Below are 11,738 nucleotides of genomic sequence, written 5' to 3' on the forward strand. Positions count from 1 at the left end.
CAACACTGATGCATTGGCATCTAACAGAGATGGGCGATGCTAGGACGTCTCTCTGGATCTGGCCTAATCTCACAGAGCCTGCTCTTACAACCCCCCACAGCAAGTATTCATACACACACACACAAACACATACACACTTACACACTTACATACACTTGCCAATAACATCTTACCATATCATAAGGAAAGCAACGACCCCACAACATTCCAAATTGAGCAACACAGATAAATATGTAAAATTTAAATGTGCGTCACTCAAATATGAAGCAATTCAGACACTCGGGAGTGTTGTTAATGTCAGACAAACTTTTAAGACGCTGTATCTCTTTTAATGGAACTCATGTCTGTTGTCTTTGGAAAGCTGTGAATTTTCTCAGAGCCAACTATGCAGCGGCGTGAGAAGTTGTTTAAGTAGCTCCTTAACCACCGCTCCTCGGGGAGAGACTGGAGCAGTTTCAGCCTCGTATTCAAAAAGGACATCACCTGTCCCACGGCTCTGAAAGGCTGCGATGATAGAGGTCACATTCAATAAGCGTTCTCCTGGGAGACCCCTCAGTGATAGAAGTCCCTTCAAAGCAACACTGTGCCGTGTGAGCATTGTGTGAAAAAAATGTTGGGTCGTCTGGTCAGGGAGAGTCGGGCTAACTTTCTCAGGCAGCGGACGCCAGCGGATCGCCCTCCTCGAGTTACATTAGAATGAGACCAGCGGCCATATTTACGACAAGCTCTCGCCGAATGGTCGCGCTTTGATTTTCTTTTTCTTTCAGGAATCGGGGTATCAAATGAATTCAAGGATGTTTTCATATCAACATGGTGGAAAAAAAAGAGCCGACAAAGCTCGAGAGGAAACAACAATAAATCAGCCACCCCCTCCCCCCCCCCATTTGGGGAGACGTTTCCTTGTGTTCATATTTATGATCAAATAAAAGTCATGCATTTTCACCACGGAAAATGTATTCCACGGTCCTGTCAGAAGGTAACCCTTTGAGGAGAAATATGACGGGAGTGGTTCTGTGAGCGGTTATTTGCCTGTTTTGTGCCTATTTGAGCTAAAAGTTACGGCTGTTAGGGTAAATCTACACTTTATCTGAGACACAGTGAAAACAATCCGAAATACCAGGGAGTGAATTAGGTGCTGGCAGTTTTCAGAGCACCAAGACAGACTCACTCCTCGGAAAGAGAGAGAGAGAGGGAGAAGGAGAGAGAGAGAGAAAGAGAGAGAGTCTGCCCTGAGTAAGATGGTTTCAATCCTTCCGGGTGCCTTCCCTCCACCAGGATATCCTCCCCTGCCACGGACCCAGCATTACCCATGAGGCCGCTGGAGTGCAGTGGGCTGCCCATTGTGATCGGGCCTGAGTGCTGAGGTCATAGGAGGGAGGGGGGCCAGACAAGCAGGCACTGTTCATATCCTTTAAGATATGAGATCAAGTAAATCAGAATTAGACATCTGGGTTAGTCCTCAGGAGTCCAGATGACTAGGGCTCCTCACCCAGTACACACTGGTACCAGACAGGCGACACGCCGGGAGGGGAGAATGAAAGCAAAAAAAAAAAGCAAGAGAGAGAGAGAAACACTGTTGTTTGGAATGATTGTGTCAACAAGCATTTCTCACGTATTTGGTCCCAAGCACGCCATGGTTTATGTGGCGGTTAACCTGGACTGGGGGGACAAAGAGAGAGAGTTTATGTGTCTGTAAAAACACAGGAGATTAGAGACATCAGACACAGTGAGGTCTTATTAGGCAGCTGGGATCCACAGAGCCCCCATCACGATTGCTGTTACTCTATCACTCCCTTAAAGAGAGTCATTTTTCACCAGCTGCCCAAGGCTATAAAGACAAGAGACAAACCAATTGATTTTAATCTGGCTGTCCTGTCAGGAGAGCCCAGGAGAACGGACATATGGAGATGAATTTCTTCAGTGCTGGTATTGATAAGCCTGCTGATTCATGCTCTGATCTTCAGTGAGATGGAGAGGAGACGAGAAAGATGAGCTAATGTAATACAGTTTGCTTCTGTATGTGTGTGTGTGGGAGTGAGTGTGTATGTGTGTTTCTCTTTCATTAAAGGGTGTTTTCTGTTGTTTTTCAGTTTGCATTCTCTTGTCTCTCCCTTTGGTGCTTCAAATAATATACAATATGAGTACAGTGTGACTGCGTGTGTGTGAGTGAGTGAGTGAGTGTGTGAGTATGCATATGTACATGCACGTGCTGTAAGGAATTCTAGCGTACTTATGAATTCCTTTTGTCATTTATGAGCACACTGACTGTACACGGCCTTTCTCATGCTGTATTATCAGTCAGGCCTTTTATGGAGATGGATCACTTGGACACATTTATTCCAGTCCATGGGACCATAGGATACCTCAGAAACTGCTGTGTCAGGAAAGAATCCTACCAAAGCACAACACACTAATGGAACTCCAGCAGTACATGAGAGCGTATGGGATTTTTGGAAAAGACAACAAGGAATGGAATTTACTGTCACCGTTCAAAATGTAGCTAGTTCAGGCACAACAACAACTCAAGCTTGTATCTCTGCTCCAGTTTGTTTGGGTTGTATTCTATTCGCAGTCACGTGTACATTCAGTCTATTGTTATCCATTGGTCGAGTTTTGAAGTGTGCCATCATGACTTTACAACGAATGCCCTCCATGGCTGATGGGACAGGCAGGGACTTGCCCATCAGTAGCACTCTCATGCCAGGGTTTCTCCTTCCCTCACTTCCTCTGCTCTCCTGGGCTCTCAGACATCTAGCACTGGGCCAACTAGCCTTGACTGGAGCTCCCTTGTTTTTAGACTATGATTCAAAGCTTCCTCTATCCCCTCTCTCTCTCACTCTCTCCTGATTTATTTCACTGGACTGGGAATGGAAGAGAAGCACAAGTGGGGAAAGCTCCATTACTGCCCTTCTCTGTACACCACCAAACGACAAGTGACTCCTCTGGGAGGAGCGGACCCAGGCCAGGGCCTGGGGGTCGGAGTGGAAAGTGTGCCCGTGGTGCCTGAGTAAATCATTCACGGCGAGAGAGCAGGGTCACAAGAGGTTGACCTGGGCCGCGCCGGCGAGACTTAAATCACTCCACCTCCATGGGTGGAGAGAGACAGCGTGAGGTACATAATGAAAACAGCATGCGCCAGTAGACATGGCCTGTGCTTTAGTCCCAGACTGAGCTCCACAGTGACCGAGGTCTGGTCCTCACAAAGTGAGTTTGCTTACAGGCAATGAGCAGAACAGAAATTTATTCAACCAGAGGTCAGTGCCCCTGATATTAAACAGATTCAACATCCAAGACAAGATATGATCACTCAATGAGCAACTTACAGATTTTTGTCTTGCATGTTCAGCTGTTCGAAGATCCTGTGACATTTGAAAAGCCATTTAAATAGTTTATCCATTCCCGAGACAGAGGATGTGATTCAAGAAAATTACTGGAATTACCATAACACAAATTTTGAGAGCTTGGGGAAGAGGCCAATGGTAAGGTTCAGTCAGCCTGACGAGGGACTTTCAAAGTGATAGTGCACTATCAGTGATGTCCAGTCCCCTAATCTGGGCCTGACTGTGGTATGCACAGGGTCTGAAGGCTCCAGGGAGTCCAGTCCAGAGCAAGGGAAAAGAGGGAGCAGGGGAGGTGGCTGGCTGACTGTTGGTTGTGTCTGCCCCCTCCTTGGTAGTCTTGCCTCCCCTATTAACAGAAATGGGTCTGATGACATGCTCTTCCTGTGTAGGCCTTCTCCAGGTCCCTCTCTGACGGGACGGAGGGGCCCAGGGCCCTGCCTCTATTTTTGGGAGGCCTTCTTGGAGCCGGACACCCTGTCTCCCTAGGACGGACTGTCTGCTGATAGCCTATCATGCGTTGGCTTTTAGAGGGGGAGCCGCGTGCCATTTACCAGTCTGACGCCAGTCCAACCAGTTATCATTATCAGCACAGCTCCAGACACTAGATTAACTGGTACAGCTGCTAATGAGCATCCTAAATGAAGTCAGAGGGAGAGAGAGAGAGAAACACACAGCAGTAACAATCCACAATTACGCCACTGCCTACAAAAAAAAAAGAAAGAAAGAAAAACATTTAAACTTTTGATGGCCTGCTGCTTTACCAAATGGAATGGGGCACTGCATCTGAATGTATCAGAATTGCACAATTTTTTTCTGTTGTGTGTTTGACACTGGTAGCGAAGACACACCTGTACCCATAAGATATACATTATATATGAGACAAGAGGAATGACCTTGTGTACTTTGGTACTCACGACACTGAGGACACTGTGGACAAATGTTAGGGATATGTCATAAACAGTACAACCTGTGTTGATTTACAAACTATTTCAATGTGTATATGCCCATGCAAATGAATGAGAACTTTGACTATGCTAAGATGAAAATAGCCAAATCGGTGGTTGGTCACTAAACTTTCAGATCCCAACTCCACCACCTCCTGACTGGGGCCAGGTGTCCGAGGGAAAGAATTCTGGGCACTATCCCTTGGACTGGTTGTGAGGGCCAGGGTCTCCTTCCCTCTGACTGCTTGTTGGCGGTCACTAACCGTCAGGGGCCTGTGCAGCCGTGGGTATCATTGCTTAAATAACACTCCACTCCAGGCATGTTATATTGCTCAACAATGCCAGGCAGCTCATAGCGTGAAACGATGCGGTGGCTGACTTTACATGTATTAGAGGAAGCATGTAGGAATCTAACCCACCTACACTGACATAACTGCATTGAGAAACATTGAGAAAATGGAGATTTTTTTTTCTTTCAAGTATTAGGCTGAGGTAAAATGGTGTAGCTTCTTACACTTTGATTTCTCTATAATATACAACTAAAGATATTATTTTTAAATTTTACATGACAGAAGTAATCAGCGGTTTGGTAAGGTGTCATGTGAATGTATTAAATTTTATTAACTTTCAGTAGCGATAGACAGAGACACTGAATGAATGACAATGAATAATTACATGTGTATATAGTAACAGTCTAGCAGAGTGTCTGGGAGGTGTGGTGAAAACAGGGAGCGGTAGCCCAGTGGAAACCAGTGCCCAAATACTTGTGAGGGAACAGCTGAGCACATTCATGACTAGAATATAGTGTGTCTGCTTGTGCGTGTGTGTGTATGTGTTTGCACATGTTTTTGTCTGTCTGTTTGTCTGTCAACACTATGTCGTTTTCTTATATTACATACACAATCTTGTACACATACAGATACATATAGGCATAAGTAAACACTTACAATCTTTACATTTATTAATGTACGTACTGTATATAATAATCTGTTATGGTCATAATTGCAATGCTTGTGATTATCTACAAAACTTTTCATAGTCTCGCAAGTGATATGGTCCGAAATGTTCTGCTTTTAGATGGTCTCTTCATGTTTTCTTCAGGTTTTTAAACATTCTTTTGGATTTAGCACATCTAAAACCCTTACCTCTGACCCACATGGCTGCTTTTGAAAAGGTTCCCTCAGTTATTGAGAAGAAAAGCAGGATATTACAGAGCCTGTAAGCACTCGCACAAACATAACCCTCTGTTCAATTACTCTGACATCGAAAAATGCTGTCGATCTACACTAATAAAGTCTGTAGAAGAGCCAAATTCCAAAAGTAACAAGAAAACATAATCAACTTTCTGTCCCAGAGGCAAAAATTAACAACCCGCGCAATGGGGAGATAGGCCCACGTCATCATCCCAAACCTTCAATTAAGGAGGAATCCAACACATGGATTGCATTTTATGCGACAGGCTATAACCAAGGAACAGCTACTGAACTTTCCTATCCGTGAATTCTCTGCCTTCACCCGCGGAATCACACAATCCTCATGCTGACTAGCCAATTCATACACACAACTGAATGGGCAAATCCCTGATCACCGTAGGACTGGATTGGGTAAACAAACGTACATAGCTGGCACTGTGGCGGGAACCAGCCTGGCTCTTTTTTTTTTTTTTTTTTTTTTTTTTAAATAAAGTTTTTAAAATCTTATAAAAAAGTGTCTGTGCTGGGATGATGTCATATTTGGAATTGGGTTTTTAAGGAGGGTTGGATTTTACTAGCGTTTGGGAAACATTAAAAAGTACAGCGGTTCACACTGGGAGTGTTTGTGTTCTGTCCAACACCCTCCCCTCCCTGTCCGCCCGTGTCCCTAAAACTCAGCCACAGTTACCCCTAGGATTGCCAACACGTTTTCAGTAAACATCCAGAGCTTGGTTATTCTCACTTTAGCCCTGTAGGAACTTTTACTAGGCACTTCTAGCTCCCACCTTTTTGTTTATAAACTCTCTCTCTCTCTCTCTCTCTTTTTTTTTTTAATTGAGTTTTTTTCATTTTTTGGTGCCTTTAACAAAACCGGTGGGCTTGTGGTAAGTCCGTAATCCAGTATTGACGGAGAGTGTGTAGAGTGTGTTTAAAGCTTACATGTGAATGTTTACCCTGAGTGTGAGGACTGGGTCTTCCCAAGGTGTGAAAATCTAGCCAGTGCCAGTTTACTTTGGCTGGGTCTCTTCACCCCTGTGTGTGTTGGCATCTTTTCATTCCTTACTGTAATGTATCCCAGTTACTACTATGAGCAATCCAAAGGCAAACTTTATGAATGTATAAATCTTCAAACACACACATGCACACACACTCTCTCTCAGTAATTATGCTCTAGTCATACATTGCTCTAGTTAATGCATTGCGTTCTCCACACAGTTATGAATTGTGCTGCTTTGTCAATGGAGTATTTAATATGGCAGTGCTGTCTTTCTGGCCAGACACAGAGAGCCTATACATACAGGATATTGTGGCACTTCCAGTACCATAAAAACTTCAGTAGAGAGAAGTTTGATATTACTCAAGCTTTAGTTTTATACCTGAACCTACTTGGGAATTAGCTATACAATAATCTCTTCAGAGGTACCATTACACATAATGAAGCTGACAAAACTGAGCAAGGACTATGAGAAGTTTTGTTTGGTTTTGGGATGGGAGAGAATGGTTTAAAACGTTCTGTTTCTCACCGTACGGCTGTTGAAGTCCTCGTTTTTTTAACGTGCCTCTAATTTGAACGTAGATAGGACGTGCGTGTGAGTGTGTTTATATCAATCAGGCAGGGACAGCTCTATTAGACTTTTGACATTATGGTTATCTGGCTCCCAAAGACAGACTGTCTCCATGACCCACTGAACAAATGCTGATAAAAAGCTGGAAAATATTTTTCTTCACACAGACCGAGTCTCTCTGGCTTTGACGCTCTTACCAAGTCACATGAGGGGACTCAGGCTCGCCGTCTCTGTTGGTCAGGAAGAGAGAAAGGGAAAAAACACTGTACTCTCAGATAACCGCACTATTGATCTACCATCTCAACCCTGAGCCCCTAAAAAAAAAAGAAAGAAAGAAAGAAAGAAAGAAAGAGAGAAAGAAAGAAAGAAAGAAACAAAAAAATTATTATGATTTGATAGACAGTAATCTGAATCTGTTACTTGTGCGTGCCCAGAGTAGAGCAGAGCAGTGCAGGTGAGTTTTGGTGACTATGTGTCCTAGTGCTAAATACTGAACACAAACGCTAATTAGAGTGGCAACAGGGATCTTCAGGATTTGTCACTGTTTGGAATTAGCTGGAATTCCTCTCTCATATCTGACTCATTAGCTTCAGCTTTCTCACACTTGTGGAAGGAGAAAGAGAGCGTGTATGTGTGTGTGTGTGTGTGTGTGTGTGTGTGTGTGAGAGAGAGAGACAGAGAGAGAGAGAGAGAGAGAGACCAGCAATGCCGCTGTGCCTGTAGCGTGCTGAGGTCATAACCCCTGGCAGCCCATAAATCAATGGAAGGGAAGGTGGAATGGGGAGAGTCAAGTTTGAGAGAGTGATGGATTACAACCCCAGATTACAGGATTATAACCCAATCCCCATCCTCTGAGTTCTGTCGGACTGAAGGGCAGACTGAAAATAAAAACATGTTGAAGCAAAGTTCTCACCTTTCATATCAAGTTCTGCAAATATATCACAAACTGACATAAAACTGTAAATATATAAACTTACGTCTATAAAACTGCACTGAAGATATACCTGAAAACACACTAAAAAAAAGTCTCCTTCATCTGTGAAACTATCTCTAATTTTTGTGGCAAGCTTTTTAAACATGTTTTCATTTTTAAGTCAGGCCATTGTGTCACGTTGCGCGGGTCAGTACTGCACAGAACAACAGTTCTCGGTCTGAGTGAATGGTCTTGTCCGACCCACGGGCCTTTTGGTTCGGCTCCTGACAAAGGTCCCGGTTCTCAGGCTCCAAGAGAGGGTGAATGGGAATGTAATGGGCCAGATGAACAGGAATGTGATGGTGGAGCCTGTGCTCTGACAGCTGGTCCCTGGGGGTATGAATTAGCCTGACTGATACAAAGGGAAGATGACATACATGCTGCCTCAGGCTCTGTCTGCCTCGACAGCCCGTCTCCAACACAACCAAATGAATCAAATTGCCTTCAATTAAAGATTTAACCATCTCTCTTTGCCTCTCTCTCTCCCCCCCCCTTTCTTTCTCATTCTCTCTTTGTCTCACTCTCTCTGTTTGCATTCTCTATGATTCATGACACAAACTTGTGTCACACTGGTATTTAGAGGAAGTTTAAACTTTATGAAGGGAAAGACTCATTTTTTTATATCAAAAACAACGTCATTATTAAATGCCTATCGTAGGGTGTAGAACAGAGTTCACATCAGTGAAACATAAACCCCATCACAGATGGGTCTGTCTGCCTGCCATTTTATTCACTGAAACCCCTGCCGTGTAATGTGGGGCATTGAGTGGATCTAACAGTGGATTCCCCACTGCCCCGGTGCCCTCCACCCCCACTGTGTCCACAGTCCTAAGTGTGTCTGCCTGTTTCTCATTACTATCTGTCCATACCAAACTCCCTCCCAATTTCCTTATGCAGAATGAATGACTCCTGCTCTTTGAATATACGGGCTCTGTCACAGCCTGGTGCGTTTTACTGTTGTGTAGCCTGCCCTGTTTTCAAAGCTTCTCCAACCACATCTAGTCTGCCTCACAGTATGAACTTACAGCCAGTCTGAGTATTCCTCGCTATCCCTTTTTTGTTTTGTTTTGTTTTGTTTCGTTTAAATCTGTTTAAACATTTCACTACAGCGCTGAAGTTAAAAGAGCAGCGTCTCAGCTTTTTGGCTTGCCTTCATTTTATTACCGATAATCTCTGTGTTGTTTTGTAGTTTTAAAATATTCTTGCAGTTGAAATTAAGACTTTGCACATAGTTTGGATTTCAATGAACATACTTTTGCCATCGTTTTTTTTTTTTTTAAAAAAGTACATGTTTTCTGTGCTGAAAATTTGACACATCCTAAGCACTTTATTACATTCAGGACCAAATGTTCCAACCAGTCTTTGAGTGGCTGTTCCAATAAGAATACTTTAAGCATCTCACTCTCTGTGTCTGTGTGTGTGTGTTGGAAGCACTTCTTGTAACTGATCAAAGGAAGTTTATGTTTCAACTGTGCCACAACACCAAGACAGGACATTAATATCTGAGATGCCTTTCCTCAGATCCCATTTTTCTTCCACGTTTCCTGTGGCTCATGTCTGCACGTATCTCTCAGTTGTGTTTAATTTGATTTGCTCTCCTCTTCTTCTGAAGTGTCAGTCCTACCGCAGGCTGCCGTGACCACAACAGTATTACCCCCAGGGTCTCCAGGGGTGCGGACAGTTTGCCCCACCAGTCAGAGGAAGAGAAGCGGGGATAGGCTGATGGAACAGCTGTGCCCTGTTTTCAGCCCCCCGACTCGATTACCTTCTCCTCTTTGAAGAGGTCTTTCCTTACACACTTTCACACATGCAACACACATTAGGATCCGACCAGAGGAGCGGTAGCACAGGACAGAGGGTTCAAAGCCCCAAAAATCTTCTACTCCGCATTCTTTCAAGAAACAAGACATTTGTGAAAAGCGCCGGAGAGATGCCATGTACTGACACCTTGAAAGTGGAATGTCAGGAATGGTTTGTGTAAATGCTTCAGACGGGTATTTCTACAGGAATTATTAACCCTAACCATATACACTGTCATTCACTTTTCATACAGGTTTTGTGAATGGTGGTACAGCTGATGAAATGATGAGGTACAGACAGCTTGAAACATATCAGTACAGAATAAGGAGCAGCCACACACACACACATACGCACACACACATTTATGCATGTACATATATACATGTGTACACTCCGCTCAAAAGAAAAAGATAATTAAAAGAAAAGATCCATTTTGTACAAAAATCCATATTGGATGCCTTTTTTTTCTCTCAGTCATATAATCCAAACATTACAATAGCAGAAATCACACAATGTGCGTGTCACGAGGGAGAAAGCATTTAGTTCTGCTTCTTTAAGAATAAAATTTAAATTTAAATACATGTTTTGTTTTGTATGTTTGTATGTGTGTTTGTATGTATCTATAATTAAAATAAAATTAAAAAAGAGAATAAATTTTAAATATACGTTTTGTGTTGTATGTTTGTATGTGTGTTTGTATGTACAATTAAAATAAAATTTGAAAAAAAAAGAGAATAAAATTTAAATGTAAATATATGTTTTGTGTTGTATGTTTGTATGTATGTATGTATAATTAATTTTTTTTAAAAAAAAGAGAATAAAATTTAAAATTGTGAGATACGAGAACAGAAATCAAACAATTTACCACACATGGGTACAAGCAGCCAGATGAAGTGTGGGACATTTCTGATTTTCTGCTCAAACTCCTTTCATCTGTGGAAAGTTAGGGGAAGGCATGCATTATTATCATCATTAGAATGAGTTATTTCTCTGACTGTGGCTTTGCACACGTTTCACAGGAAAGTGCGAGAATGATTTAAAATGCAGTGCAGCTCTGCAATAACAGTTTTCTTTGCCTCGTCTGACATGTGATTGAGTTACAGAAGAGAATGGATTTGCAACAGGTGCCTCTAACACAGAGCAGGCATGAGAGCTTCCATACCGTCCCTCAGTAACCTCTCTGAACCTGCCAGGGAAACCCGATTCCAGCTCACACACTGGCAAACACCACTCCTACTGATACACTTTTGGCTGGAGCCGTGTGTGTGTGTGTGTGTGTGTGTGTGTGTGTGTGTGTGTGTGTGAGAGAGAGAGAGAGAGAGAGAGAGAGAGAGAGAGAGAGAGAGAACAGGGTCACTGAGGATCATATACAAAGTCAGCTGCCAATTCAAAGCTATTTCAATCAGTTAAATTCCAATCAAAATTGAAATCAAACTGTGAAATGTATGTAATAAAGGTTTTACTCAAATGCTACTTTCTTGCTCCTTGTAGACAGCATAATTTTTCTCTTCCACTCTATTATGCAGAATTTAATGTGTACTTTTCAGAGGATGCTACGTTCAGTTAGTGAAAAACATTCTGATGCATGTTTATACTGAACCAAATCTACTAGGGATAAAAAACAACATTTGGATACTTTCTTTCTTGCACAGGGTCATTCCGTAAGTATTTTAGATCTATTTTCTCAAACTCTCACTTTATATTTTGAGCAGCTGATATATAACACTGTCAACACAACCCCATTGTCCGCGCTGTATTTACATAGCTTCCTGTCGAATAAGCGTGTCAAATATTGTCCGCTGCTTCTTGGCGTCATGCCGGGAAATGAGGAATTTATTTCATTCACTGTCAACTGCAACAACAGTGGGAGCGGCTATTTGCATTTTTTTCTTCTGTATTCAACCAATCCTCCTCTCAGGGGG

The sequence above is a fragment of the Chanos chanos genome, chromosome 2, assembly GCF_902362185.1.
Source record: "Chanos chanos chromosome 2, fChaCha1.1, whole genome shotgun sequence".
Classification (NCBI taxonomy): domain Eukaryota; kingdom Metazoa; phylum Chordata; class Actinopteri; order Gonorynchiformes; family Chanidae; genus Chanos; species Chanos chanos.